General features: G+C 40.7%; 1 long non-coding RNA gene across 1 annotated transcript in view; it reads right to left on the reverse strand.

The window, feature by feature from the left end:
• LOC308614862 overlaps window positions 1-25,870 on the reverse strand; it is a 200,927-nt gene that overhangs the window by 87,825 nt on the left and 87,232 nt on the right. The window contains exon 2 of the long non-coding RNA XR_014015446.1: window positions 7,558-7,680. This is a non-coding gene — a long non-coding RNA (uncharacterized lncRNA). The remainder of the gene's footprint in view (window positions 1-7,557; window positions 7,681-25,870) is intronic.

Genomic DNA, 25,870 nt, shown 5'->3' on the forward strand with positions numbered 1-25,870 from the left:
CACTTGCCTTTGCTTCTTCTCTCTCGGAGAAGTTCTCCCCCAGAATTCAGCATCTTGAAGGCCTCTTATCCTTAAAGAAAACAACCCAATCACTTAATTCACTCCAAGGTGCTGGCAATTCAATAAGACCAGTGTTTACATTTAGAGGAGATATGAATACTTTACCCAAGGGAATAACTCTCTAGCGGTGAAGTTTCTGGTCCTATCATGGGAGCTGGTGGGACTTTCCAGTGCCTCTCAATTCCTACTATATTGGTGACTACCAATGATGAGGGCATGTACGCATGATCCTCATGCTTGGGTCATACTTCATTCCCTGACAAGAGGCTGGTAGCTTTCCTCATGTTATCAAGTTGCTTTTATGCAGTGCCTGTTTTAGCTTTTTTTCAGAAACACTGTGCAGAATAAGTTAAATCCCAAAGGTCCTTGTCTCACGCCCAACGAACCTTAGCATATTGGCACTCTATCCCAGACTTCTTCGACAGAGAAGACACAGGCCAAGGAGGGACATGGAAGTTGTCATCACATGAGCCCTTAGGTTGTGTCAGTTTTTAAGACCCAAGTCATTAGGTAATCTTACAACAGATACATGAAGGTACTCATTCATTCATTTATTCAATAATCATTTATTAAGCTCCCACTGCATGCCAGGAATTGTTCCAGAGAGGCACCAAAGAACAAAAGTGACAAAGTCCCTGCCCTGGTAGAGCTTAAAGTTGGAAATTGGTTTAAACTATTTCTATCTGTCTCCAGAAAGCAGAACTGGAACAAATGGGTACGAGTCTCAGGGAAGCAGATTTCTGTTTCACATAGCATACGACCAAATATGGAATAATAATGAGCTCCCTGTTACTGGAGGGGTCTGAAAAGAAGATGCATGACTGCTTGCTGCAGAGAATCATGCATGCAGCTGGACTAGACCCATTGTCTTCAACTGTTTCTTTTAGCAGCTGGTGACTTTTCTCAAAATTTTAACCTGCAGCGCCAATATATTAAAAAGTAGAGTTGCTGTGGTTGAAGTGTTAAATATGGATCTAGAGGCCCCCTAAAGGTCACTCTGTCCAATATACCCTAGATATCCACAAGCCACTGGATGAGATGGTCATGAAGCTCCCTGTCTACCCTAGAGTTATAGGAAGATCTGTGAATCTAAGTAGGATGGCATATGTTTCTCACCAGACTCTTCCCTTCCCTCTTTCCCATTTCCACCTCTTCCTAGGAGAGAGTCTGCTGAAGCCAGAGAAAAGAGGCAGAGGCTCCAGGAGTATAACAGGACACTTAAAGAATGCTATCTGAGAATCCACCTGTATTCTTTATCTTTTAACACAAGGTTTACTTTCTAGCAGTGGACTCTCTCATCACACCCTCTCAGATGTAACAGGTGTGTTAAGGGATTGCACATTATTCTGCAGTCTGGAGCAGGAAGTTGGACATGCAGTCTCCCTTCAGATTCGGTGCCTGGAAAGTCCCATCCCCATCGGGCATACTATGCTTGGAAAGGAAAACCTTCAGCAGGTCAAAGGACTCTAGGCAAGCAGCTATTCACTGGCTTGGGGCTGGTGATGCAATGTAGGACAGGGGAACCTCGTAACTTGAAAGAGCTTCCAGTCTTCCCAAGCATACAGCTACCACACAGAGTCTCAGGTCTGCCGAATCATAACCTTTTCCTCCTCCCAGCTAGAATTTCCCTGACAGTCCCTAAAAAGTTCACCCAAACTGGACTCACATCATCTAGCTTCATAGTCTACAAAGTTGTGAGCTAAAATAAGTGAGTCAGTTGATCTTTTCTTAAACCCACGATTTTCCAAAGTGTGTAACATACAGGAAACATGATTTGTGGCAAGATGTTAATAGGTGTTACTCAAGAGAATTCTGAAAAGTACTACTTTGAGAAACTCTGCTTTAAACAAAATTAAGCAGGTTTCATTCCTGAAGGACTTTTCAGAGCCTTGAAAATGCTAATGTGAATTGTGACTCTCTGAGAAGGGAATACAGTATATAGTATTTTCTAACTGTATTTGAACTCCAAATACTTTTTCTCACAAGACAACTTAAAGTACTCCATTTTCCTGAAACACACTTGGGAAAATGCTGTCATAAGCCAAACACTTAACCAAATTATATGAAGTTAATCTTTTACTCAAGTAGGCCAGTATTTCCAAAGTATACCAATGTCTTATCCACCATTTTGCGAGAAAAGATTTCATATACATGAATTGTCTACATAACTGAAGCTTCAGACCCCAAAACAATTAAGCCATTTTATCTGAAAATCTTTCTAAAGTGTATATACATCTTTACTTTTGATTATGAAAAACAAAATAATTCTGAGTATAAAAGTAAACATATGCTTATTTTTAAAAGCTTGAAAAGTTTGAAAAGAAAAACTAAGGCAAAAGTTACTCACAAACCTATAACTCTGTTAGCATTTGATGTAATTTCTCTAACCTTATTCTGCATGAAATGTCTGCTTTAATATAGAATAAATGACACAATTCACTTAATATTTTCTATATCATTAAACATTCTTTGAAAATATGTTGGGGCTTCCCTGGTGGTGCAGTGGTTAAGAATCTGCCTGCCAATGCAGGGGACATGGGTTTGAGCCCTGGCTGGGGAAGATCCCACATGCCACAGAGCAACTAAGCCCGTGCACCACAACTACTGAGCCTGAGCTCTAGAGCCCGCAAGCCACAACTACTGAGCCCACGTGCCACAACTACTGAAGTGTGCGTGCCTAGAGCCCGTGCTCTGCAACAAGAGAAGCCACCGCAATAAGCCCACGCACCGCAATGAAGAGTAGCCCCCGCTCACCGCAACTAGAGAAAGCCCGTGCACAGCGATGAAGACCCAACATAGCCATAAATAAATAAATAAATAAATAAATAAATAAATAAATAATTTTTTAAAAAAGAAAGAAAATATATTTTAATGGCTCTGTAAGAGTCTGTAATATAAATGTATCATACTTCATTTAACCATTACCTTCATGGGATAAATCAGTTGTTTTATTATAAATAAGGATGAACATCTTTTTTTGTAAAGAGTTGTCTCTATTTCTTTTGAATAAATACCTAAAAGTAGAATTAATATGTCAAAATATATGTGTCTATAGGCTCTTGATACATAGTGTTAAATTGCCTTCCAGAGGATTTGTACTATCTATATACTCCCAGCAAGTTATGAGAGTGATATTTTACCATGCCCCCACCAACATTAAATATTATCAATTTTTAAAAAACCAGTGTGAACTTGGTAAGTTAAAACTGCCATAACTGTTTTCACTTTTCATTACCAGTGAATTTAAACATTTACATATACTAATTTACCACCAATATTTTGTCCTCCTATGGACTGTCTACATATAATATACCATTTTTCTCTTGTGGCCTTAATGTTTTTCTCATTGATTTGTGTGAACTCTGTTAAGGTTATTGACGTAATTTTTGTGACAAATAATTTTCGCAGCTTGCTGTTCACCTTTTAATTTGGCTTATTATTTTTAATAGGTAAACATTAATATCTATTTATATTAAAATATGGCTCCCTTTCTGTTTTCATTCCTTCCTTTGTTTTCATGCTTAGAAAATCCTTCTCACTGAGAAATCAGATGAATATTCACTAGATTTGCCTCTAGATGTTTTATGGTTTCATTTTTTAAAATCCTCTTTTAAAAAATATGGTGCACTGCTTGTTTCTAAAACTGAATAAAACATTTTCTTTCTTTTTTTAAAAAAAACCCAACATTTTCTTAATGACTCAGGCAGGGTTACAGTTCTGAACAGTGTTTAAAGCTCTGTGTCATAGAACAGAACACCCGCCAGGCACCATGGTAGAGAGAATTTTCCCCATTCTCTGTGACCTCAGCCTCTGTGATTTGCTAGTTCTGTGGCTGATTTTCAGTTCTGATCTCTTCTTTTGACATTGGGCTTTCAGCTCTCATTTCCCATTGTAGATGCTATTGTGCCTATTGTCTGCCACTCAGTGCTCCCTGCTTTTAAAAGCTCATACATCAAATAACCATAGTTGTATTACCATGAACTAAGGATATGTGTAGTTGAGCCTGGGTGTGGAAGGCAGAATAATGGCCTCCCAAAGATGTTCATGTCCCAATTCCTAGAGTCTCTGAATATACTGTGCTACGTGGCAAGGGAAAATTAAGGTTGCTGATCAGCTGAGATGTGGAGATTATTCTGAATTACTGGTTGGGCTCACTGTAATCACAAGGGTACTTAGAAGTGAAAGACAGAGGCAGGAGAGTCAGTGTCAGAATGATCTGATAAGAGAAAGACTCAACCAGCCATTGCTGGCTTTGATGATTGGAAGGGGGCCACAAACAAAAGAATTCAGGCAGCTGGAAGCTAGAAGCTGGAAAAGGTAAGCAAAGGAGATTCTCCCTGAGAACCTCCAGAAAGGAATGCAGTGTTTTTGACAGCTTGATTCTAGCCCAGAAAGACCCCTCTCAAACTTCTGACCCCCCAAAATTGTAAGACAATAAATTTGTGTTGTTTTAAGCTACTAAATTTGGGGTGATTTGTTACAGCGGCAATAGGAAAACAATACACGAGGCCTAGAAGTCTGTTAAACAGAAAAAATTGCATGGGCTTTAGTGCATGACCTTGATGTCTGCCAGTTTGGCTGCTCTGAGGTTTTATTTCCACCACTCTCCCTCCTAATTATTTCCATGGTTGCTGGAAATCCAACCTACATCTTAGATCAGAGCCTAAGTAGGGCATTTCTATTTTACAAGAACTGGTCCCTACAAATTAAGTTGCAAACATTGGGTCAAAGGGTGAAGTAGAAGGAAGCTTCAGAGACACAGTATTTTTAAAGTTTTTCAGAGAAATCACAAGGCTGGACCATCTGCTCAGTTTGGAAGAAAGACCATCCAAGAGAGGGTCATGACCCCTGGCCTGGGTGAGAGCATCACTGTTAAATTAACATCTGCACCGAGTCAGATAACCATCACTGTCTTTAGGTAAAATCCTCTCTGTCTCTAAAATACTGGGTACTTCATCGGCATGAGATGCAAAGAATCCACTTAGCAGAGTCTTCTGGGAGTAAGGCTGGGAGGTTAAATGGATTCTGTGCCACCAAGAGCCTTGGATCCAGACTGAATGATAGAGCATGAACTAAGTCAATAAAAACTCAGGTACTCCTCAAGAATAGTACACAGATAAGAATAAGGGAGGATCAGGGAAGAAGGTGCCAGCATTGGGCAGAGGGAACTTGCCTCTAAAATGCATCAAGATGTTTGCCCAGTGGCCTAAGTGGAGACTGCACTTGGATAATTTGTTGTGATGGATGTTGAATAAGAATTTGAAGAGTGTGTGTTATTTATCTCTGTATTCCTAATGTCTACCACAGTGTCCTGCATGTAGTAAGTGCTCAATAAATTCTTGTCATGAGAATGAACAAATGAATGAATGAATTTAGTAACCCTCTGCCATCTTTAAATCCTACCCTGGGGCTAATAACAAAGATCTCATATCACTCCTTAATAAAAGTTTTCAACCTTAACATAAAAGACTAATACATGCAGCTCTACTCAAGTTAAACTTAGGATGCAAAAAATGCAATGAGGAAGTATTTTATTAATATATTAGAATTCTTTTTATTACAAGGGAAGGAAAAAACTGGCTTTCTCTGAGTTATAAGATTTGGGGTGATAGTTAAGAAAGAAAAGCAAAATGCTTCAAGGTAGAGAATAATAATTATATCATAATGTCATAATGTAATATGTAGTTTTAATAACTTAATGCATGTATGGCATTTAGAGAGCAGTGCCTGATGTAAATGCACTCAATAGATGGTGACTATCATTTTACTCTTCAACATTTTTACATGTTCTCCAATGATTAAAATGTAGTGCTCAGAAAAAATAATAATTCAAAACCATTATTACAATAAGACTGAAGAATGTATAGGTTTGTTAATTTATGAGAAAGAAAAGTAACTAATGGATGATGACAAGACTATCCTTACATGCATACACTGGCATACACGATATGCACAGTTATAAAAATGAGGGCATTGATTTAAATATATTTTCTTGGCTGTGTTCATTACTTAAAGGATCACATAGTGAATCCATTACTAAAGTAAAGAATACTTCTTCAAGGTGGTATTAATACTATAAGTTTTGAATGTGTTGATCTTTATATATAAATAGGACACTTCAGGATAAATAAACCAAATAAGTTTAACTCAGGGTCTAGAAACATGAGCACCAAGATGAAAGGTAACATACAGATCCGATATATAGGACAGTGTTGTTTAAGCCGTATCCTTAAGGTAATAAAATTCACTTTCAAAGTACTTACTGGGGCATTTGAAGACTCACAGGGAATTACTAGACCCAAAAGTAAGAAAAGATCAACTCTTCTAAAAAATAAAATAAAAAACACAAACTAATTAAAAAAAAAACCCTCCCAGTTAGGAACTTTGACTCCATGTTTGCTGTGATGGAGGAGGAGAGAGGTCAGATCCATTTGTCGTCATCAAGAAAGCAATAGGATGGGTGTGGGTCTGAGGCTGCCAGTGTAGACTAACTAAGTGATGTACATTTAATATAAATGACTACATAGCTTTCTCCTTTCTTGATTACCAAAGAAAGGTGGCAAATGTACAATTTTAACACCACTGGGTTAGAGTTATTCCAGCACTTCCTTCTCTCCAAAGTCCCTAGACATGCCGATAGCCCTTGTTCTGGAGATAAATGCATCAAGACCTAAGTGATGCCATTTGAGGCCCAAATTGGTTTTACAATTGACTGATGTGAGCACCATTTTCCAGCTTACATTTGTGGAAACCTACAAAGAAGAGAGTAGGTTCTTCTGTTTCTCAAAAGAAGACTTCTGAGCCCTTGGAAAAGAAGTTGCTGATACTGGCAGCTAGTAGGGGTTCACTGATAAAGAGTTATGCCAACCAATTGCACTTTGTTTTGTTGGGGCTTCTAGAGCATTTAGTGAAAGAAGCAGCAAAGACATTGTGTACCTTGATTTCAGCAAAGCATTTGACAAGGTCTCTCATAATGTCCTTGTGGAAGCTGTGGTCTGGAGGGTAGAACAGCTGATGGACTGTCCTTTCAATGGCCAAAGAACACTGACTGGTGGGCTGACCAGGATGGAGTCTCTCCATTTAGATGCTTCAAGGCAATACTGTCCCAGTACTTTCATCAAAGATTCAGATGAAGCCTGGATTAGATTACCCAGCATGCTTGCTACCATTGGGAAGAGTTATAATTCATGATCCTGGTGGCAACCAAGCAAAGGGAACAGAAGAGTCGCAAGGTGCATCATTAGTTTGGGCCATAGGGAGGTGTCCAAATCTGGCTGGAAATCAGAAACACCCGGGACGATGTTGAAAAATATGGACACTCAAGGCCTTACCCCAGACCTACTTAACTAGAATTTCAAGAGATAAAGTCCTAGCATATGTATTAAAAAAAAAAAAAAAGGCGATTCACAGGCAATCAGCCCAGGTCCCCACTTTCAGAACCACTACATTAATGGTATTTAGTAAAGACGTTTTTCCAGAGTCATAAATGGTCCTTACCTGGTAGTCTAGAGATCTTCATGGGCTTTCAAATTATAAGAAAATCCTTCCCTACACTCTGGCTCCATCCAGCCTTGACTCTTCCTCATGGGGGCAGGGCAGGGGAGAGGAAGAGCACAGCATCTGGTAAAGAGAGCACAAGTTGATGTCAGCCAGACTTGGAGTCAAGCCTTGCTTCTGTGACCTACCAGCTGTGCAAGAGGGTCTATGCCTCCATTGCCTCATCTTAAATTGCAAGGATTTAATGAGACACACATGTGAAAGTTCTGCCTGGCACATAGGTGGTCAATTAATGCCAGCTATTATTATTAATAGACTGTTTGGCAAACTCCTCAATTCTGTGGATCCCAAGTCTTCAGTTTTACCAAAACATGCCTTTTCGGCAGCTCTGTCCAGAGAAGGAAAGAAGCCACCATATATTGACCATCAACTGTGTGCTGGGTATAAGGTCCCTCTCAGATCTAATCTTATTTCCTTCCTTGTCACCAAAACCCTCATTTTCGCACATGTGGAGCCTGAGGCTCAGAGAGGTTAAATGACTTCCCCTGAGGCACCCAGCTAGAAAGGGTCAGACACCAAGAATCTGGCTAATAAACTTGCACTGAGGATTCCCCGCAGCACTTTTTTAATGGTTAATATAAGGAGTGGAGAAAGCTTTGCCCTTTAAAAAAATCTAAAGAGAGACATTTTGAAACTGCGAGGGAGGGGGGAAGTTATACCACCTACACTCTCCATTATCTGAACACTCAACAGTTACCCAGAGGAAAAGCCCTACAAACAGGCAGTCATTGCTGGCTAGCTCGCTCTCTTTTTCACACACACACACACACACACACACACACACACACACACACACACACCATAAGGATCCCTGGCCACCCTATTTAAAATTACAAAACCTCCCCCATAACACTCTTATTTCTTCCCTTGCTTTATTTTTCTTCTTACCACTTAATCACTATATCACATATTGTCATTTTGGTTATTTATGTTGTTTATTGGGATTCTTCCCCAGTAGAGTGTTAGCTCCTTGAGTGAAGGAATTTTTGTCTATTTTGTTTATTCCAATATACACATGCCTAGAACAGGGAGGCACACATTGACATTCAATAAATATTTGTGGCATGAATAAATGAATGAACGGATAGGTGAATGGTTGAATAAAAAGTCTAGAAAAGTACCAATCATAATTTTGACAAAATTCAACACCCATTTATGATAAAAACTCTCCAGAAAGTGGGCATAGAGGGAACCTAGCTCAACATAATAAAGGCCATATATGATAAACCCAGAGCAAACATCATTCTTGATGGTGAAAAACTGAAAGCATTTCCTCTAAGATCAGGAACAAGACAAGGATGTCGACTCTCGCCACTATTATTCAACATAGTTTTGGAAGTCCTAGCCATGGCAATCAGAGAAGAAAAAGAAATAAAAGGAATCCAAATTGGAGAAGAAGGAAAACTGTCACTGTTTCAAAAGACATGACACTATACATAGAAAATCCTAAAGATGCCACCAGAAAACTACTAGAGCTAATCAATGAATTTGGTAAAGTAGCAGGATACAAAATTAATGCACAGAAGTCTCTTGCATTCCTATACACTAACAACGAAAGATCAGAAAGAGAAATTACAGAAATGATCCCATTTACCATTGCAACAAAAAGAATAAAGAACCTAGGAATAAACCTACCTAAGGAGGCAAAAGCCCTGTATTTAGAAAACTATACGATACTGGTGAAAGAAATCAAAGATGACACAAATAGATAGAGAGATATACCATGTTCTTGGATTGGAAGAATCAATATTGTGAAAATGACTATACTACCCAAAGCAATCTACAGATTCAATGCAATACCTATCAAATCACCAATGGCATTTTCCACAGAATTAGAACAAAAATTTCACAATTTATATGGAAACACAAAAGACCCCGAATAGCCAAAGCAATCTTGAGAAAGAAAACGGAGCTGGAGGAATCAGGCTCCCTGACTTCAGACTATACTACCAAGCTACAGTAATCAAGACAGTATGGTACTGCCACAAAAACAGAAATACAGATCAATGGAATAAGATAGAAAGTCCAGAGCTAAATCCATGCACCTATGGTCACCTAATCTATGACAAAGGAGGCAAGAATATACAATGAAGAAGACAGTCCCTTTAATAAGTGGTGCTGGGAAAACTGGACAGCTACATGTAAAAGAACAAAATTAGAACACACCCTAACACCATACACAAAAATAAACTCAAAATGGATTAAAGCCCTAAGTGTAAGACCAGACACTATAAAACTCTTAGAAGAAAACATAGGAAGAACACGCTTTGACATAAATCACAGCAAGATCTTTTTTGACCCACCACCTAGAGTAATGAAAATAAAAACAAAAATAAACAAATGGGACCTAATGAAACTTAAAAGCTTTTGCACAGCAAAGGAAACCATAAACAAGATGAAAAGACAACCCTCAGAATGGAGAAAATACTTGCAAATGAAGAAACTGACAAGGGATTAATCTCCAAAATATACAAGCAGCTCATGCAGCTCAATATAAAAAAAAGAAAAACCCAATCAAAAAATAGGCGGAAGAGCTAAATAAACATTTCTCCAAAGAAGACATACAGACGGCCAAGATGCACATGAAAAGATACTCAACATCACTAATTATTAGAGAAATGCAAATCAGAACTACAATGAGGTATCACCTCACACCAGTCAGAATGGCCATCATCAAAAAGTCTACAAACAATAAATGCTAGAGAGGGTGTGTAGAAAAGGAAACCCTCTTACACTGTTGGTAGGAAGGTAAATTGATACGGCCACTATGGAGAACAGCATGGAGGTTCTTTAAAAAACTAAAAGTATAGCTACCATATGACCCAGCAATCCTACTACTGGGCACATAGCCTGAGAAAACCATAATTCAAAAAGACACATGCACCCCAATGTTCACTGCAGCACCTATTTACAATAGCCAGGACATGGAAGCAACCTAAATGTCCATCAACAGACGAATGGATAAAGAAGTTGTGGTACATATATACAATGGAATATTACTCAGACATAAAAAGGAATGAAATTGGATCATTTGTAGAGATGTGGATGGACCTAGAGACTGTCATACAGAGTGAAGTAAGCCAGAAAGAGAAAAACAAATATTTTATATTAACGCATATATGTGGAATCTAGAAAAGTGGTACAGACGAACCTATTTGCAAAGCAGAAATAGAGACATAGATGTAGAGAACAAATGTGTGGACACCAGAGTGGGGAAAGGGGGGGTGGGATGAATTGGGAGATTGGGATTGACATATATACATCAGTAGGTATAAAATAGATAACTAATGAGGACCTGCCATATAGCACGGGCAACTCTGTTCGGTGCTCTGTGGTGACCTAAATGGGAAGGAAATCCAAAAAGGTGGGGATATGCATATGCATATGGCTGGTTCACTTCACTGTGCAGCAGGAGCTAGCACAACACTGTAAAGCAACTATACCCCAATTAAACAAAAAAGAGTTGAAAGTAATTACAATCTCTTTAAATAGCTGCATTGTTCTGGTTTTTCTATTTAAATATGTATTATTTGTATAATAATAGTTTTCAAAAATGTAACCTCAATTGTCCAGGTTATTAACAATTTGAAGCTGAAGTGAGAGCAGATAGGATGCAGTTTATCCTCTATAGCTCAAATGTGATAGATATTTTCCACAGGCCCCCTGGAATCCACCCTCCATCTTTCCTCACTGCTCTATGCCCTGGGATGTCGACCTTTTTTAACTGAATCAATAAGCTTGCTTAACCTTTGGCTTCTAGCTGGGAAAAGAACAAGGCTGGGCAGTTCTCAGGCCCTCAGGCTGCTGCAGATGCACTGTGTCCCTCTACTGGAGGCCCCAGTATATCGGGCACCTTCTCGATATCCCTAATCTCTCCAGGTTCTATAACTGCTCCCACTCTTGCCTCCCTCAGGCCTAGGAATGTAACAGCTCTCCATTTTGCATGACCTGGAATGCTTCGCTTCCTTTGCCGGTCATCTTAACTCTGCCCACACCTTTTAAATAATCCCTTTATTAAATTTTCCTCAATTACCCACTTAGGTATGCCATCAGTTCCTTGCTGGATTTGTGACTGATAGAGTGAAATGGGAAATATGCTTACAGTTGGAAGAGGTGAGTCCTACTACAAGTTTCACCATTGGCTTGCTCAAGGCTAAGCAACCACTGGTCTACATTCAGTATCTTCACCTGAAAACTAAGAAAACTGGGCAAGACAGCCTCCAACATTCTGTGATTTTTAAGCACTCTGCTTAGAGAACCAAGTAGTTACTTCCCCACTGGTTAGAAAGTGTTAACTTGATCCAGATTCTGCAAAGGGCCAGTCTTCCAGGAACTTATCCACAAGGGTTGTAGCTATACTACTCACAATAAAGCTGAGCTCGGCAATAATAAAGCCAGGAAAATCCAGGCCTATCTTTGCCCTCACTACAGCTTAAAATCAGTAATTTCCTGGAAAACTGAGGCTACATTTTTTTAAACATCTTTACTAGAGTATAATTGCTTTACAATGGTGTGTTAGTTTCTGCTTTATAACAAAGCGAATCAGCTATCAGCTATATACATGTATTACATATATCCCCATATCTCCTCCCTCTTGCATCTCCCTCCCACCCCTCTAGGCTACATTTTTTAAGAACTGTTATTATACAAATAACATATATTTATAATAGAAAAACCAGAATTTGAAGCTATTTAAAGAGATGAAAATTACTTTCAACATTTACAATTGATACTTTTCTAGATTTTTTTCTATTCACTCATTTATTCCACAAATATTTGCTGAATGCCAGTATATGCCTGGCTGTTCTAGGCATGTGAATAGTGTTGCATTATTGTGAAGTACTTGTGTTGCCAAACCAGAATTCTGGATGCTACTTCAATTCTCCACTTTGCCTAAGTATAATATTGGAAGAATTATATAATCCCTGCTCTTCTTTGGTCAGTGTGTACACAGGACACTTAAATTCCTGGAAAAGTGAATTTTTTTTTTGGCTGGTAGGACCAAGTCGAAACTTTCTGCCATTGACTTAGCTTCCTTGTCTTAGACACAGCCTCAAGCTTCTAGCCAGAAAGCCTTCTCTATCACCAACCCAAAAGTGTCAACAGTAAAAACAAATGACGAATAAAGGGACCCTTCCAGGGAGTGGGAATTGTTTATCCAAATAACATTGGAGGATTTGGAGTAGTATCTTTGAAAGTCAGAGTAGGTTCAAGGCAGTGAACTCCTTTATCGGGTGTGACTGGAAAAATAGAACTGCCCAAGCAGACACAGTGACTGTTGGAGTAGGCTGCACATGCAGCTGTGGTAGGACAGAGCTGTCTGACTCCCACCTTCATTTCATCTCTCTCCATCCTAACACCAGTGAAGGAAAGTTTGTTTAATTTTGAAAAACATTGCCCCAAACGTTATGCTCTGAGAAGTATTAGTATCAGCAAAAAACGGACTTGTCTATCTTACTGACATTCTCTTTTGAGGCCTATCAAAGACCTAGGCTTACTTCCGTGAGGGCAGAAAACAACCAGCATGGCCCCTCAAGGATGAAATCAGGAATGATCATCACCTCGTTTTTGACCATTCAAGGCTTCCTGATACTTACTGTTGAAAAAGTGTCTGTCACATAATAACGGTTCACGAAATTTTGTTAATAATGAGTGAATAAATTACTCTTAATTAAACCATATTTTAATATCTAATATTTAGAAATATTTAACATTTATCAACAATGTTTTGAATTTATGAGGTATAAACAGAATGGGAAGGAAAAAGGAGAAGGAGAAGGGGGTTACGGAGTCCAACAAGTCAGACTGCACGGACCACAGGACAACCTGCTCTGTTTTGTACCAGACTCCCCTGTAAATTGGGATAATGGTAACTTCCCCATATGGCTGTTGTGGGTTTTAAATGACTTAATTATGCAAAATGTTTATAACAGGGCCTGGCACATGGCAAACTGTCAATAAACGTTAGCTACTACCCTCTCTTCCTCCTCCTCCTCCACTTCCTTCTCTCCATATACTCAAGATTTTCTGATCTGCCCCTGGAATTCCATCCTCCTGCTGGTAATCAACTGTACCTGTGGACCCTTCCATATATTATGGGATACACTGATGGTGCTTCACAGTACCTACATTAGAAATATTTGAAAATTTTAAATAAACTTGACACTGAAATTAGCTTCACTCAGCAGTGATACCATCTCAGACATTCCTCCTGGGTCAAATACTGCCACTGTGCAGAGAGAACAATGAAGCAACATGGCCACAATCTGGTGACTGAAAGGCAATTTAGGTTCTTACTCTCATTCATCCAACAAATATTTGTTAAATGGCAGGAACACCAGGCAGAAATCAGACACTGATCTCATCTTAATACAAATTTCCATCAGAGGGTGGGGAAAAATGAGACAGAGATTGTTAATATAGGTAGAAAGTGATGTAAACCACAGAGAAGCACCGCTAGAGTGCTATGGACCTCTAGTGTCAGGAGAGACTGGTTTCTGCTGGGGACTCAAGAAAAGAGAGCACAGTTCACACAGATGCAGGTCACCAACGTGTGCCATCGGTAGTGACTCATCTCATCTTAAGACAGATGCATGAGGATTTGGTCTTTGCCTAGGTGGTTTTCCTCTAGAATTGTAATGCAGGCCAAGTTTGTCACGCCTTATACCTTTATACCAGCAGTCCCTACCACCACCACCATAACTCTCCCAGCCATTGCAGCAATGCATCCAGACCTGGATCTTGACCCACACTCCTTAACATCATCATCCTGATGGAAATGTCCCCGTTGTATCTCCCTTGTTCTTCAGGGTCCATGGGTGGCAGTGGGCCAATCCTTAGAGGAGAGCTCACCAGCAACACGGGCATCACACATTTGACACATGGGACCTCTGAAGTCACGAACACATTCTGCCTGTGTTTAAAGATGTGGCCCATGGTATTGTGTATACTTAGTCAATGGTAATAACCAATCAATGGGTCTGACCAGCTCAATTAAAACAAAACCTGAATAACTGGCTGGGCAACTGCAAAGGTTAATGCAGCCTCAGTTTGGTTAACACACTGAAATCTCTATTAATGGCATCAGCTAGAATTGTGCTGAGTGTAATCTGTTCACCAAAACTTGGAGGTCCTGACTAAGAAAGCCATAGGGCTTTATTTAACAGCTTGACTTATCAGGCAAAAGAATAAACATTTTTAGATAAAACATATCACAAAGAAATAATGAAATTTGTTTCATGTTTTAAGCATGCTAATTGCAAAGATGTATGCATGTGGTTTTGCAGATGTCTTTCCAAGTTGCATCTTTGTCTTTGTCAATATAATATCATATCATCTTGGTATACCCTTGTGTGATTTGGGTAACACATTAGTCTCCTACAAGATAGTATTCTGGAAAGGTCAGCACTGTGCCAACCCACCCACAGTCTCTTCTGAGGTGATCCACCCTGCCCACACTTCCTGCCACAGGGGCAGGCCCAGGAAGCCATGTTTAGTACTCGGAGCCCCACATCCTCTGTCCATAAATGATTGGCTGTGGCCCAGGCACCTGAACCAACAGTACACAATCCATAGGCTGGTCAGGGAGTTACAGTCTGCCCTGGAAGAAGGACTGGACCAATCAGATTCTCTCTTAGGGCCCTGAGCATGAAGAAAAATAGCCATCAGTTAGCACTAGGACGAGATGAAGTAGACATATAGCATGTCACTTTAATCATAGAAGTCAAAGATCCATGAACTCCTGCTGCTGAAAGGCTGGGAGGCTTCTTGAATCTAGAGTCACCTTTGAGCTCTGGGCTCTTTGAAGCCAAGATTTAATATGGCTCCCGTTCTTGGATTTCCACAAACATTCTTTTACCATTTAAAAATAAAGTGACATAATACAATATGCTAAAGCCCTTTGTCTTGAGCTATCTTAAATGGCTTTCTGTTCCTTGCAAGTAAGAGAGCCAGACTAAAACCAATGGTAGATTGAAACTGGGTCCCAACTGAATGCCTGGGCCACAAGACCTTCTAGAGAAATTACAAGAAGAAAGACAAACTGACAATGTCTTAGCCATTACTGGGAAGACAACAGAAACCAAAAAAAGAAAAAAAGGAACTGAAAGCCTTTAAAGACGATTTGGAAAGTTTGTGTGTGTATGCCTCCCTGTTGGGTATGCAGTGACTTGTAGAACCAGCACCATGAATGGAGAAGACATAGTCTCACTGAGCTCTCTCTCATGAGTGAAACCAAGTATTTTAACAACCAAACTTAAAATAGACTATGAATGACGGCTGGTTATGAGATATGCTAAATGTACAGGAATCACAAGTGATTGAAGCCAACTCACGAGAAAAACAGGATAATAATGTTAGAGGCGGCCTCAAAAGCAGGTGCTTGTTTAGGGTGTGTCTATATGGCCCTGGTTTTTGTTTCCACTCAACTTTGGAAACTAAATGACACTGCTCTCTATTTTAAAATGGAAATGTATTGGTTCATATAGACTGTGTCTAAATAAAACACAGTTTCCAAATATCTCCTCAATGGTAGCATTTCTTGGCCAAAGGTATTTCATGGCTTGGGGTTAAACATAATTTGGCCACTATCTAAATATTCCAGTTGATTTAGAAAGTGAATTATTATCATGTTTGATCTACGAAGACATTCCACCAGTTTAAAAAATAAACTATTTGTAGATAGAAGTTTTCACTACTTGAATCTGTTTTTCTATACCTGTATTATATAAATTATGTGTTCTTGCCCGGGGGAAGCAGTGTGGGGAAGTGGTTAAATGATGGACTTTGGAAACAGATAGGCCTGAGTTCAAATCCAGGCTCAGTGATTTTTTTCTAGTCATGTGGCCTTGGGCAAGTTAGTCCTGCAGTTTCTTTATTTCTCAGACAAGGATGATGAAATAATAGTACATACCTTACAGGATGTACGAATTAAATGAATAAAGGTACATAAAATGGTTAAAGCAGTGCCTGGTAGGTTATTTCCTATAAATAATCTAAAAATGTTTACTACTATTATGTGTATTACTTTCATCAAACTCACAAACTAAATCATTGAGTGCATGCAAATATTGTCCTTGGTGTGTACCTCTGTAATCTTGTTCAAAACTCACAATAGGAGGGTAGGAATTATCATCCCAATTTTACTGTAGTAGAAATGAGGTATAGAACACAAATTAACTAATTTGCTAAAGGTTGCCTAGTTACTAAGTGGCAAAGCCAGGATTCACTGATTTACTCATTAATCTATTCAACATGTTTTTCATTGAGTACTGGCTACACACTAGCCTGGATGCTGGAATACAGACAGGAATCAAGCAGACATAAATCCTTGCCCTCATGGAGCTAAGCTTCAGCTAGAGGAGATAAACAATGGGAAGGGGAGAGGGAGCAGGCCTGTGTGTTGGGCAGTGGGTGGAGTTCAGAATGCAACTGTGGTTCTAACAGGTAACTAGGGAAGGTCTCACTGAAAATAGGATGTTTGAGGAAAGGCCTGAGAGAGGAAAGAAAGCAGGCCATGGGGGTAGCTAGGGGGAAAGCTTCTGGGCAGAATAAAGAGCATGTGCAAAGGCTCTGAGGCAGGAGTGTGCCTGGTGTGTTCCAGGAACAGCAAAAGGTGGCCAAACAGAGAAAAGAGGGAGAACAACAGGAGATGAGATCGAAGAGGGGAGAACTTAGCTGATACTGGTATTTGCTTTAGAGGCCCCCCCCCCCATCTCACCATGTTTACGTTAACTAGGGCTTTGCCTCCACAAAGGCAAACCATCTTAAGAAGCCGCTGATGGAAGAGTCTCCCCTTTGGAAGGGCCATCTCTCCTCCCACCATCTCCATCCCGTAGAGAGGAAAACCCAGGCTTGGTGTTGGCAGTCAGGTAGTTCATCAGAACTGAAACCACCTAACCAGAATCCCCCCCGCACCGCCCCTCTCCCGCCCCCCTTGCCGACTGGAAGCAACCATGACGATGGTGCTCAGAGCCCTTGCAGAGTTGTGCTGTGGTCTCTCTGAGCTCATCACGGCACCTTCCTATGCAGGAGTTTCAATTCAAGGTCATTTTTGGTTCCTTTTAAGTAGCAGACTCAGAACCAGATCTATTCAAGTGTAGGAACAGTGCAAACACATTAATAGCCAGACCCTAGTGGGAGTTTTATTTTCCATTTCCTCTTCCCCCATATTTATTTGTTTCTTCATCTCCTCTGTGCAGTAAGGGTGACCCTGCATGACATTTTCAGATGAAACTTAAAAAGGTAGGGGGGAGAATGGGAAGCTGTCACCCTGTGTTGGAGCCAGCTCTTCCCCAGACCCTGTCTCCAGCTAGTTGGGCTGCCTGGGTTCATATCTCTGTTTCACCTCTTAGAAGCTATGCAAGCTTAGACAAAACACTCAGCCTCGAAGAGCCTCCGTTTTCCTGTATTTAAATTGGGGAAGATGACAGTACCTGCTTAGTTAGGCTCATAGTGGGAATTAAATATAATCATTTAATGATATTTTAGAATTTAGTCAAAATAGGGAGCTGCCTCCCATTCCTGGAATGCTTTTCATTTCAATGAGAAGGATGTCTCAGGACATTAAGAGGCAGGTGTCCAAATGGATGTGGCTGTCTCTGCATTTTTACTGAAAGCATGATTCAGATATTTCCCACATGCTTCCATCTCTCTGGTAAAAGTTCTGTTTTTCCCCAGCTGGGTGGTCCCAGCCCCCCAAGCTGATAAGGCTCTTGAATTCTCAGAAGCAGACAAAGGGAGGTCATAGCGCTCTCTGTGGTCCAGGCGAGTAACTGGCCCACTGCCTCCAATGGGGAAGATGGTCTAACTGCACTTATTACATCTCCTGGGGCAGACTCTGAGCTTCTCTTACCTCATACAGGGCACTAAGGAAAATGTTTGCAAATTCTCCCATAGAAAATCAAACAACAAGCAAAGGTCCTTAAAGACAAGAGGGTTTTTTGGCAAGAGAATCTTCAGGGATTACATTTTTCTGCCTTCAGTGTAATTTATCTTTTGGGAAAAGGGCACACAGAATTTGCTGGATGTTGTGTAATGGTCACAGCCTACTAACCCTATGTGTTCCAGTAGAAAGGAAAAAAATCAGTACACAGTTATGTCAGAAAATCTTCCACAACTGGGTTATAGCGAATGGTCAATATTCTATCGGCATTAGTATAAATCAGAGAGTAAATGACATATTAGGAATAGCTAAAGCATTTTATAGGAACAGTCAAAGCAACTGTCTTAGGATCATTGTAATTGAAAAAATGTGGCCTGGAAATGCTTCTGTAGCTCAATGATTTAAACATATAGAATAACATTTTCTTATTGTCTCAGATGACCATTTTTGAGATGACTTATTATGGTTCCTTAGTAAGCTTCAATAGGCAGAGTCACGTTAGAGTATAATTTTAAGTTGCTTGGACCTATCATCCCACAGGCTCAGTATCAAATTGTTAAATGACATTGACACAAACCCCTGAATGCCATTACTAAAAAGCCATAGGAAGGATTCCCCACAAGAAGCTTAGTGCTATGTGGATAATCACCCCTGACTTACCTCAGCTGTAAATTCAGATTGAGATGTGCCACAACTTTTTGAAGGATGCACCACAGATTAAAAGAGCCTGGTTTAAAGATAGAAACCCACCAGTTCCACTCCTCATTCTATCCCCAAAGACATGTCCACCAAAACACATGTGCATGAAAGTTCACAGCAGCTTTATTCATAACAGTCTAAAGTTGAAAACAACTGAATGTCAGACAATAGTAGAATGGATAAACTTTAATATATATATGTACGTATATATATATACATATATATATATACACATACATATGTATATTCAGTGAAATACTACTCAACAATTAAACAAATAAAATTTTTTTAAAAAAACATACTGCTACACACAGTAACATGATTGGATCCCAAAACATGTTGAAAAAAAGAAGCCAGACAAAAACATACCAGCTGTATGATTTCATTTACATAAAATTTTGAAGCAGACAAAACTAATCTATGGTGATGGAGGTCAGAAGAGTGATTAACCTGCCCAGGGCGGGGGTGGGAGAGGGGGTCATGGAATCAGAAGGGTACAAAGGAGCCTACGGGATGCTGGGATATTCTGAATCTTCATTGGGGTGGTGGTTCCACGGGTGTATACAATGAAAAATTCACCATCTGTGCCCTTAGCATTTGTGCAGTTTACTCTAAGTTATGCCTCAATTTAAAAAAGAAAAGGGAAACAAACAAAAAATTAAATACAGAGGCAAACAGGATCTGTGTTATCTGGGTGGCTTTTGTAAGACTCTGGGATCACAAACTCAAGAACTATGACCCTGTGGGAGAGAAAATGTGAATCCCATCCAGTTAGATTTATCCCAGGATTGCTCTGTATTCATTCATCATTAACCGGCACTGAGACCTATGTGTGCGGGGCACTGGGCTAGCTGCTGGTGATAGAGTAGAGGGAACAAGACTGTCATATTCCCACTCTGTAAGAGGAGACAACACTCAGAAAGAAACTATACACATAATTCCATAATTTTGAAATGTGACATAGACTATAAGAAGAAAAGCATAGAAGAGCTCTCCTATGAGAAAGATAAGAAGTGGGCCTGATTTTGTTCCATCAGGAAACAAGGAAAGTTTCCTTGAGGAAATTATATATGAACAAAGATGTGAAGCTTGGGTAGGAGTCAGACAGAAGATTGGGGCCAGGGGGAGGGAGGGAGAGAGAGACAGTGTGGAGAGAGAAGTGGTGGGGCGGGAGGAGAGAGGAGAGAAGCATGGGCAAAGGCCTTGAGTTCACGGATGCAAAATTCCCAGAGAGTTCTAGCATAGCTAAAGTGTAATGAGTTGTGGCGAGAAGAGGGAAATTAAGTTGAGGGAGGAGGGATAGACTGGAGCCAGGATGTGGAGTGCTTTCCAGGCCAAGATTAGGGTTTAGATCAAATGCCAAGTAGAATTTGAAGAATCAATGGGTTTTAAATAAAATCTGATTTGCACTTTGAAAAGATCACTGGTTTCTAAGAAGAGTATAAACTAAAAAGAAATAAGAATACAGTCAAAAGAACCAGGTAAAACTATTGAAATAATCCACGAAAGAGAGGACAACTTTAATTGGAATGGTGGCAATGGAAGTGGAGAGAGGTAGATGGAAATGAGCCAGCCTTTCCAAACTTACTTATCTCATCTTCTGGTCTTCTGGTGACCTTTCTCTCTTCTAAAAAACACACACACACACACACACACACACACATATTCATAGCAGATACTTAACACTCACCCACTAGATCCCAACGGTGATAGGAGTGCAATAATGGTGATACAGACACAGTACCCACTAGTACTTAAGAATTCCAATGCATAACTCACTTTGAGAAAAGAAAATCAGGAGTAAATGCTAACATTTACTCAGTTTCACCTATGTGCCAGGCATTGTGCTAGGTACTTTCACATTTGTTCACTTGTATACTGCTATGGATGGAATATTTGTGTTCCCCCAAAATTCATAATCTCCAGTGTGATGGGATTAGGAGGTGGGCCTCTGGGAGGTGATTAGGTCATGAAAGTGGAGTCATAAATGGGAATAATTCCCTTATAAAAAGAGACCTTCCACCATGTGAGGACACAACAAGAAGATGGCTGTCTATGAACCAGGAAGCAGATTCTCACCAGCCTACAGGACTGTGAGAATAAATTCCCGTTATTGATAAGCTGCTCACTCAGTCTGTGATACTTTTGTTATAGCAGCCTGAACAGACTAAGACATAGCCTGAACTGGATGTTATGATTATTCCCATTTTAAGAGGCAGGGAAACTGTAGCTTGAAGAGCTTAAATAATTATTTTATTGCAGTCTCACAGCTATTCTAAATGGCAGAGATAGGATTTGAGTTCAGAGATATATGATTCCAGAAGCCATGTTCTTTCTATTACACTCTGCTGATGATCCCTTTATCAAAGGTGAATGTCATTTTAATAACAAACATCAGGAAAAATAATCCAAAGGAATGACTCTCTAATGGTGAAATTTCAGACATTAAAACACCTGGATGAAGACATCAGTCTTCAGAGCCTGTGGGATCATAGCACTTACTATAGGCAACCCCTTCTTCCAGTCTGACTGTGACTAATCACCAGCCCATCTCCATGCACAGGAGCCGGAGACCAGTGACGTTTGAGAGCAACCACAAAGGGGTGGAGGTAGCCCACAGCCTCCAAAAGCAGTGACAGCAAAGCTGAGTTCAGCTCAGCTTTGCAATGGGAAGGTACAGCCTTTAATAACTCTGAGGCATCTTACACTGGGTTTCAGTACAAGTCAGATCTGATTTAGCTCCTGCCTCCAGAAACAACACCAGTCTTGTGGGGAGGGAAGGAGAAAAGGTATGAGAGGCTCACCAATCCTGCTTTGAGGGTGACTTTGCCCAATCACCAGGAAAAAATTTCTTTGGGGTGGCCATGTGATCAAAGGTACTGTATCCTGAGGGCCTGGGGAAGAGAGATGTATCAGCTAGGGTTTTATCAGAAAAGCAGAGCCGCTGCTTGATTCAGAAATAAAGATTTGTTATAAAGATTACACCCTGCAAAGCTGCGGGAGCTGGTGGACTCGATGGCAGGCTGTTGCCTCTGCATCCGGTGGGGACCTGAAGTCCAGCGGCTCTGATAATCAGGAAGCAACTCAGGAAAGTGGGGGAAGGAGTGCAAACTGGAAGCGTGGGAAACACTGGAACCAATGAGCACAGGCTGGAACCCATGGCTGTCTCTCATTACCTCCAAATTGGACAACGCAGGGGACCTGCAAATACTGGCACCTTCTCCATGGAACTGCACACACAGCAAGCTTGCAGCTCAGAGAATCTGAAGGAGGAGACTGGGTGGGAGTTGAAGGAACTGCAGGTCCAGGTGCTGCTCCATGCCAACAGGATAAGCCATTAGATCAGCAGGAGCTAAGGGGGCCCGCCTGGCACCCCACACCAATCTGCAGAGAGTTGTGGCTGCATCCCTTCTGCCTTCCCCATCTCAAGAAAATTTCTCCGGTGCCAGCCCTAACCTGGAACCATACAAGGAAGAGGATTCTGGGAAACACTGCCAGTTTAGCTAAGTCAACACAGTACCAAGGTCCATCAAGGGGAAAGCTCTAGAGACAAGTAATTAGATAAACTAAAGGTTTTATGATATGAGTGGAATGGAAAAAGAATTCCTATGCAAACCCATAGTGCAATCCTGGCCAGGTCCTTCCACAAGACACACTTGAAATTCAGGCATGCAGTGGGTTAGAACCAATGAAAAAACTATTAATGAGTGCTGTTGATGTGCAAGGCTCGTTCCTCAGCATCACTGGAGGGGTACAAAGAACTTCACGAGAGGCCTCTGCCCTCATGGGAAGGAAGCTAAGATGGACATGGTACCACATATGCATTTCCACACAATGCATCCTTGGATGCCTTCAGTAGACTTCCACAGGTTGCTTGATGTTTGGTTGGTAGAACAAACTAGCATCACCAGACCGTGTTCAAATTCAGCCTTGCTCCCCACTAGACATATGATTTTGGGCAATTTACTTAATTGCTCTGAGCCTCCATTTCCTAATATATTGAGATAGTAATAATAGTTACTTCATATGTTGATTATAAGCATAAAAAGAGATCAAGTATGTTAAGCACTGGAACAGAGTAGGTACTCAATAAATGGAAATGGCAGTCATTTCAGTTTTTAATCATCCTTATCATCATTGTATTATCATCCTCATCACCAGCATCACTGTTCCTTTTTAGACCCAAAGCCTATCTGAATAAGCATGTGGCATACAGACCCACTAATACACAAAATACACGTAAGTGCCCAACCCCTTAATGAATCAGCAGTTTGAATAAGCCAGCATACTTCAGGTATTTGTTTGTTCATTCAATAAATGGTAAACCCTAACCCTACAGTGCAAGACACACGTGGCCCAAACATGATATATTAGTCTCAAATGACAAGTGTAAACAATGCCCTTAGGAGTTACAATTTCAGTTCAGCAAACATGTCCTGGGACTTCACAGAGTTGACAGGAGGGAAATACCACTGTGGCTTATAGTGGTCAAGGTTTCAGAAAGCAAGTAGCATTGGGGTTCATCATGACAAATGGGTGGTGTTTTACACCGTGAGGCAGGAGGGGTCACTCCTGGAGCTGAGTACTAGGTGAGCATTGGGCTGGAGGCTGGAAAGCCCTTGCATATCCAGAAGGGAGTGAGGAGAGCAGAGAGGGTTTGTCAGGGAATAAATAGGTCAAGAAGCAGATTGTGCATTGCTTTGAATGCCAAGGTCAGGAGTTCAGATTCTGTCTTGTGGGCAGCAGAGTTATCAAAGGTCACAAAGAGAAGGGGCACAACAAAAGCCAAGATTCAGGGAAACTAACATGGTGAAAGTCTATGGGCTACACTGAATTGGGGAGAGACTGTAGAAAGGCAGGCCAACTGGAAATCCTGTGACAGAAATTCAGAAAGTACAGAGAGGTCTGAACTGAGACAATGAGAGTGCAAAGAGGAATGACAGAATTATTTTGAAGGGAAGAAGCACTAGTTCACGGTGCCTGCTTGCACGTAAGGAGATGTTAAAGATGAGCCAAGACTCCAGCCTGGGCAGCACGAAGAGAAATAGGGAAGTTGGGGGCAGGGAGTGAAAAAGAGAAAAGAGGCTATGATCCATGTGGAGATTCAGTGAGCACCACTAAAGACACAGGGTCAGGAGGTGAGGCTAGAGGTAAAGATCTGGGATAAGCTCCCTGTGGGCTGGTTGACAGCAGAGTGGATGAACATGAGAGGAGGACTGACTGAACTTGGGGAGTGCCTAAATGCAGGGAGTTGCAGGAGGTACCAGAGAAAGAACAGGCAGAGACCTAGCCTCCCGTAAACCTAAAGAAAGCATCCATTTGCTGATGGGAAACAGCAAAGACCTAAAAATCCCTGTAATTCTTCAAGATGCAATGATGGTCATTTCTATAAGAGAAGAATCATTTTGCAGACCCAATGGCTAAAGAGACAACACAGTCCATCTGAAAGAACAGAGACAATCATTCACTCAGAAAAAGCTGAGTTAGTGTCTACATTTTGGTCAGGATGGCTATAGCCAGCATCCTCAGGAAACAGATGGCACATACAAAGGGCCGAGTAGTGATGAAGAGACTTTACAGAGATAAGGCATTAGGTTCAGCCACAGTAGTGACTGTTCTCCTCCTCAACCTGAAGAGGAGAAGAGGTACTGATATTCCCTGAAGTGCAGTGAGGGCTAAAGGAGTAGAAGAGGCTGTCCAATCAGAGCTGTGGCTGTAGGAGAACATAGCTGCTGCCAAACCTCTAATGGCCAAGGAGAGAGCAAGAGGTATAAACCTTTCTCTCCTCCCACCTTTTCATTTCTGATCAGCACACCTCATGGGTCAAACTCAACCAGAAGCCACAAGATGAGGACGGTCTAGTTAATGCAGTCTGTAGTATTCAGCCTCCCAGAGCAAAAAGCAGGGCAGAAAAGAGTGGAAGACAGATCTTGGGGAGAAAACGGAGAATCATCAGGAACATTGACCTATTATAGTTCCTTAGTTCAACATTATCCTCTGAGTGGAAGTAGAAATAATTAATTTTTATCATTAATTATACACATTTGTACAACATTTTCTGCTTCATAAAGTGTTTGCACATAGATTATCCCTTTTGAGCTACACAGTATCCCTGTGAAGTAGATAAGACCATGCTATTCAGGTCTACTTAACTCTGAAGCCCAGAGAAGTTAAATGATTTATTCAACATTACAGTCACATGGCAAGTAAACTGTGAAGTTCCTATTAGAAATAAGGCCCTCTGACTCCTAATCCAGTGCTCCTCCCCAGGTGTGAAATTAATTTACCTGGGAAGATGCTCCTGCTGTGAAAGGCATTAGGACATAGCTGTCCCAAGGGTGGCATGCCTTGTAGCCCGAGCCTGTTGGGTTACAGGGCCTTCTGGAGTTGTTTTCAATAAGCAAATATTCCTGACACTTCAATTATCCCAAGCCAAACAATGAGCACACTGTACAAGAAGTTTCATAAATTTCATTCAGTTGGATGCAATGAGAATAATATAAGTCAAAGCTTTGTGTGTATCCCCTGAAGAAAAAAAAAATCACCCAACAAAACAGAGATTGTTGTAATGGAAACATCTAGGCCAGAAAAAAAGGCAACACAGGCTCTGTGTTTCAGGAACCTGGCTCTGATTCTTTCATCTCATCACCGGTTTCAGCAAAGAAACGCGTC

The sequence above is a fragment of the Mesoplodon bidens genome (assembly GCF_964165515.1).
Source record: "Mesoplodon bidens genome assembly, chromosome: 1".
In the NCBI taxonomy this organism is placed as follows: domain Eukaryota; kingdom Metazoa; phylum Chordata; class Mammalia; order Artiodactyla; family Ziphiidae; genus Mesoplodon; species Mesoplodon bidens.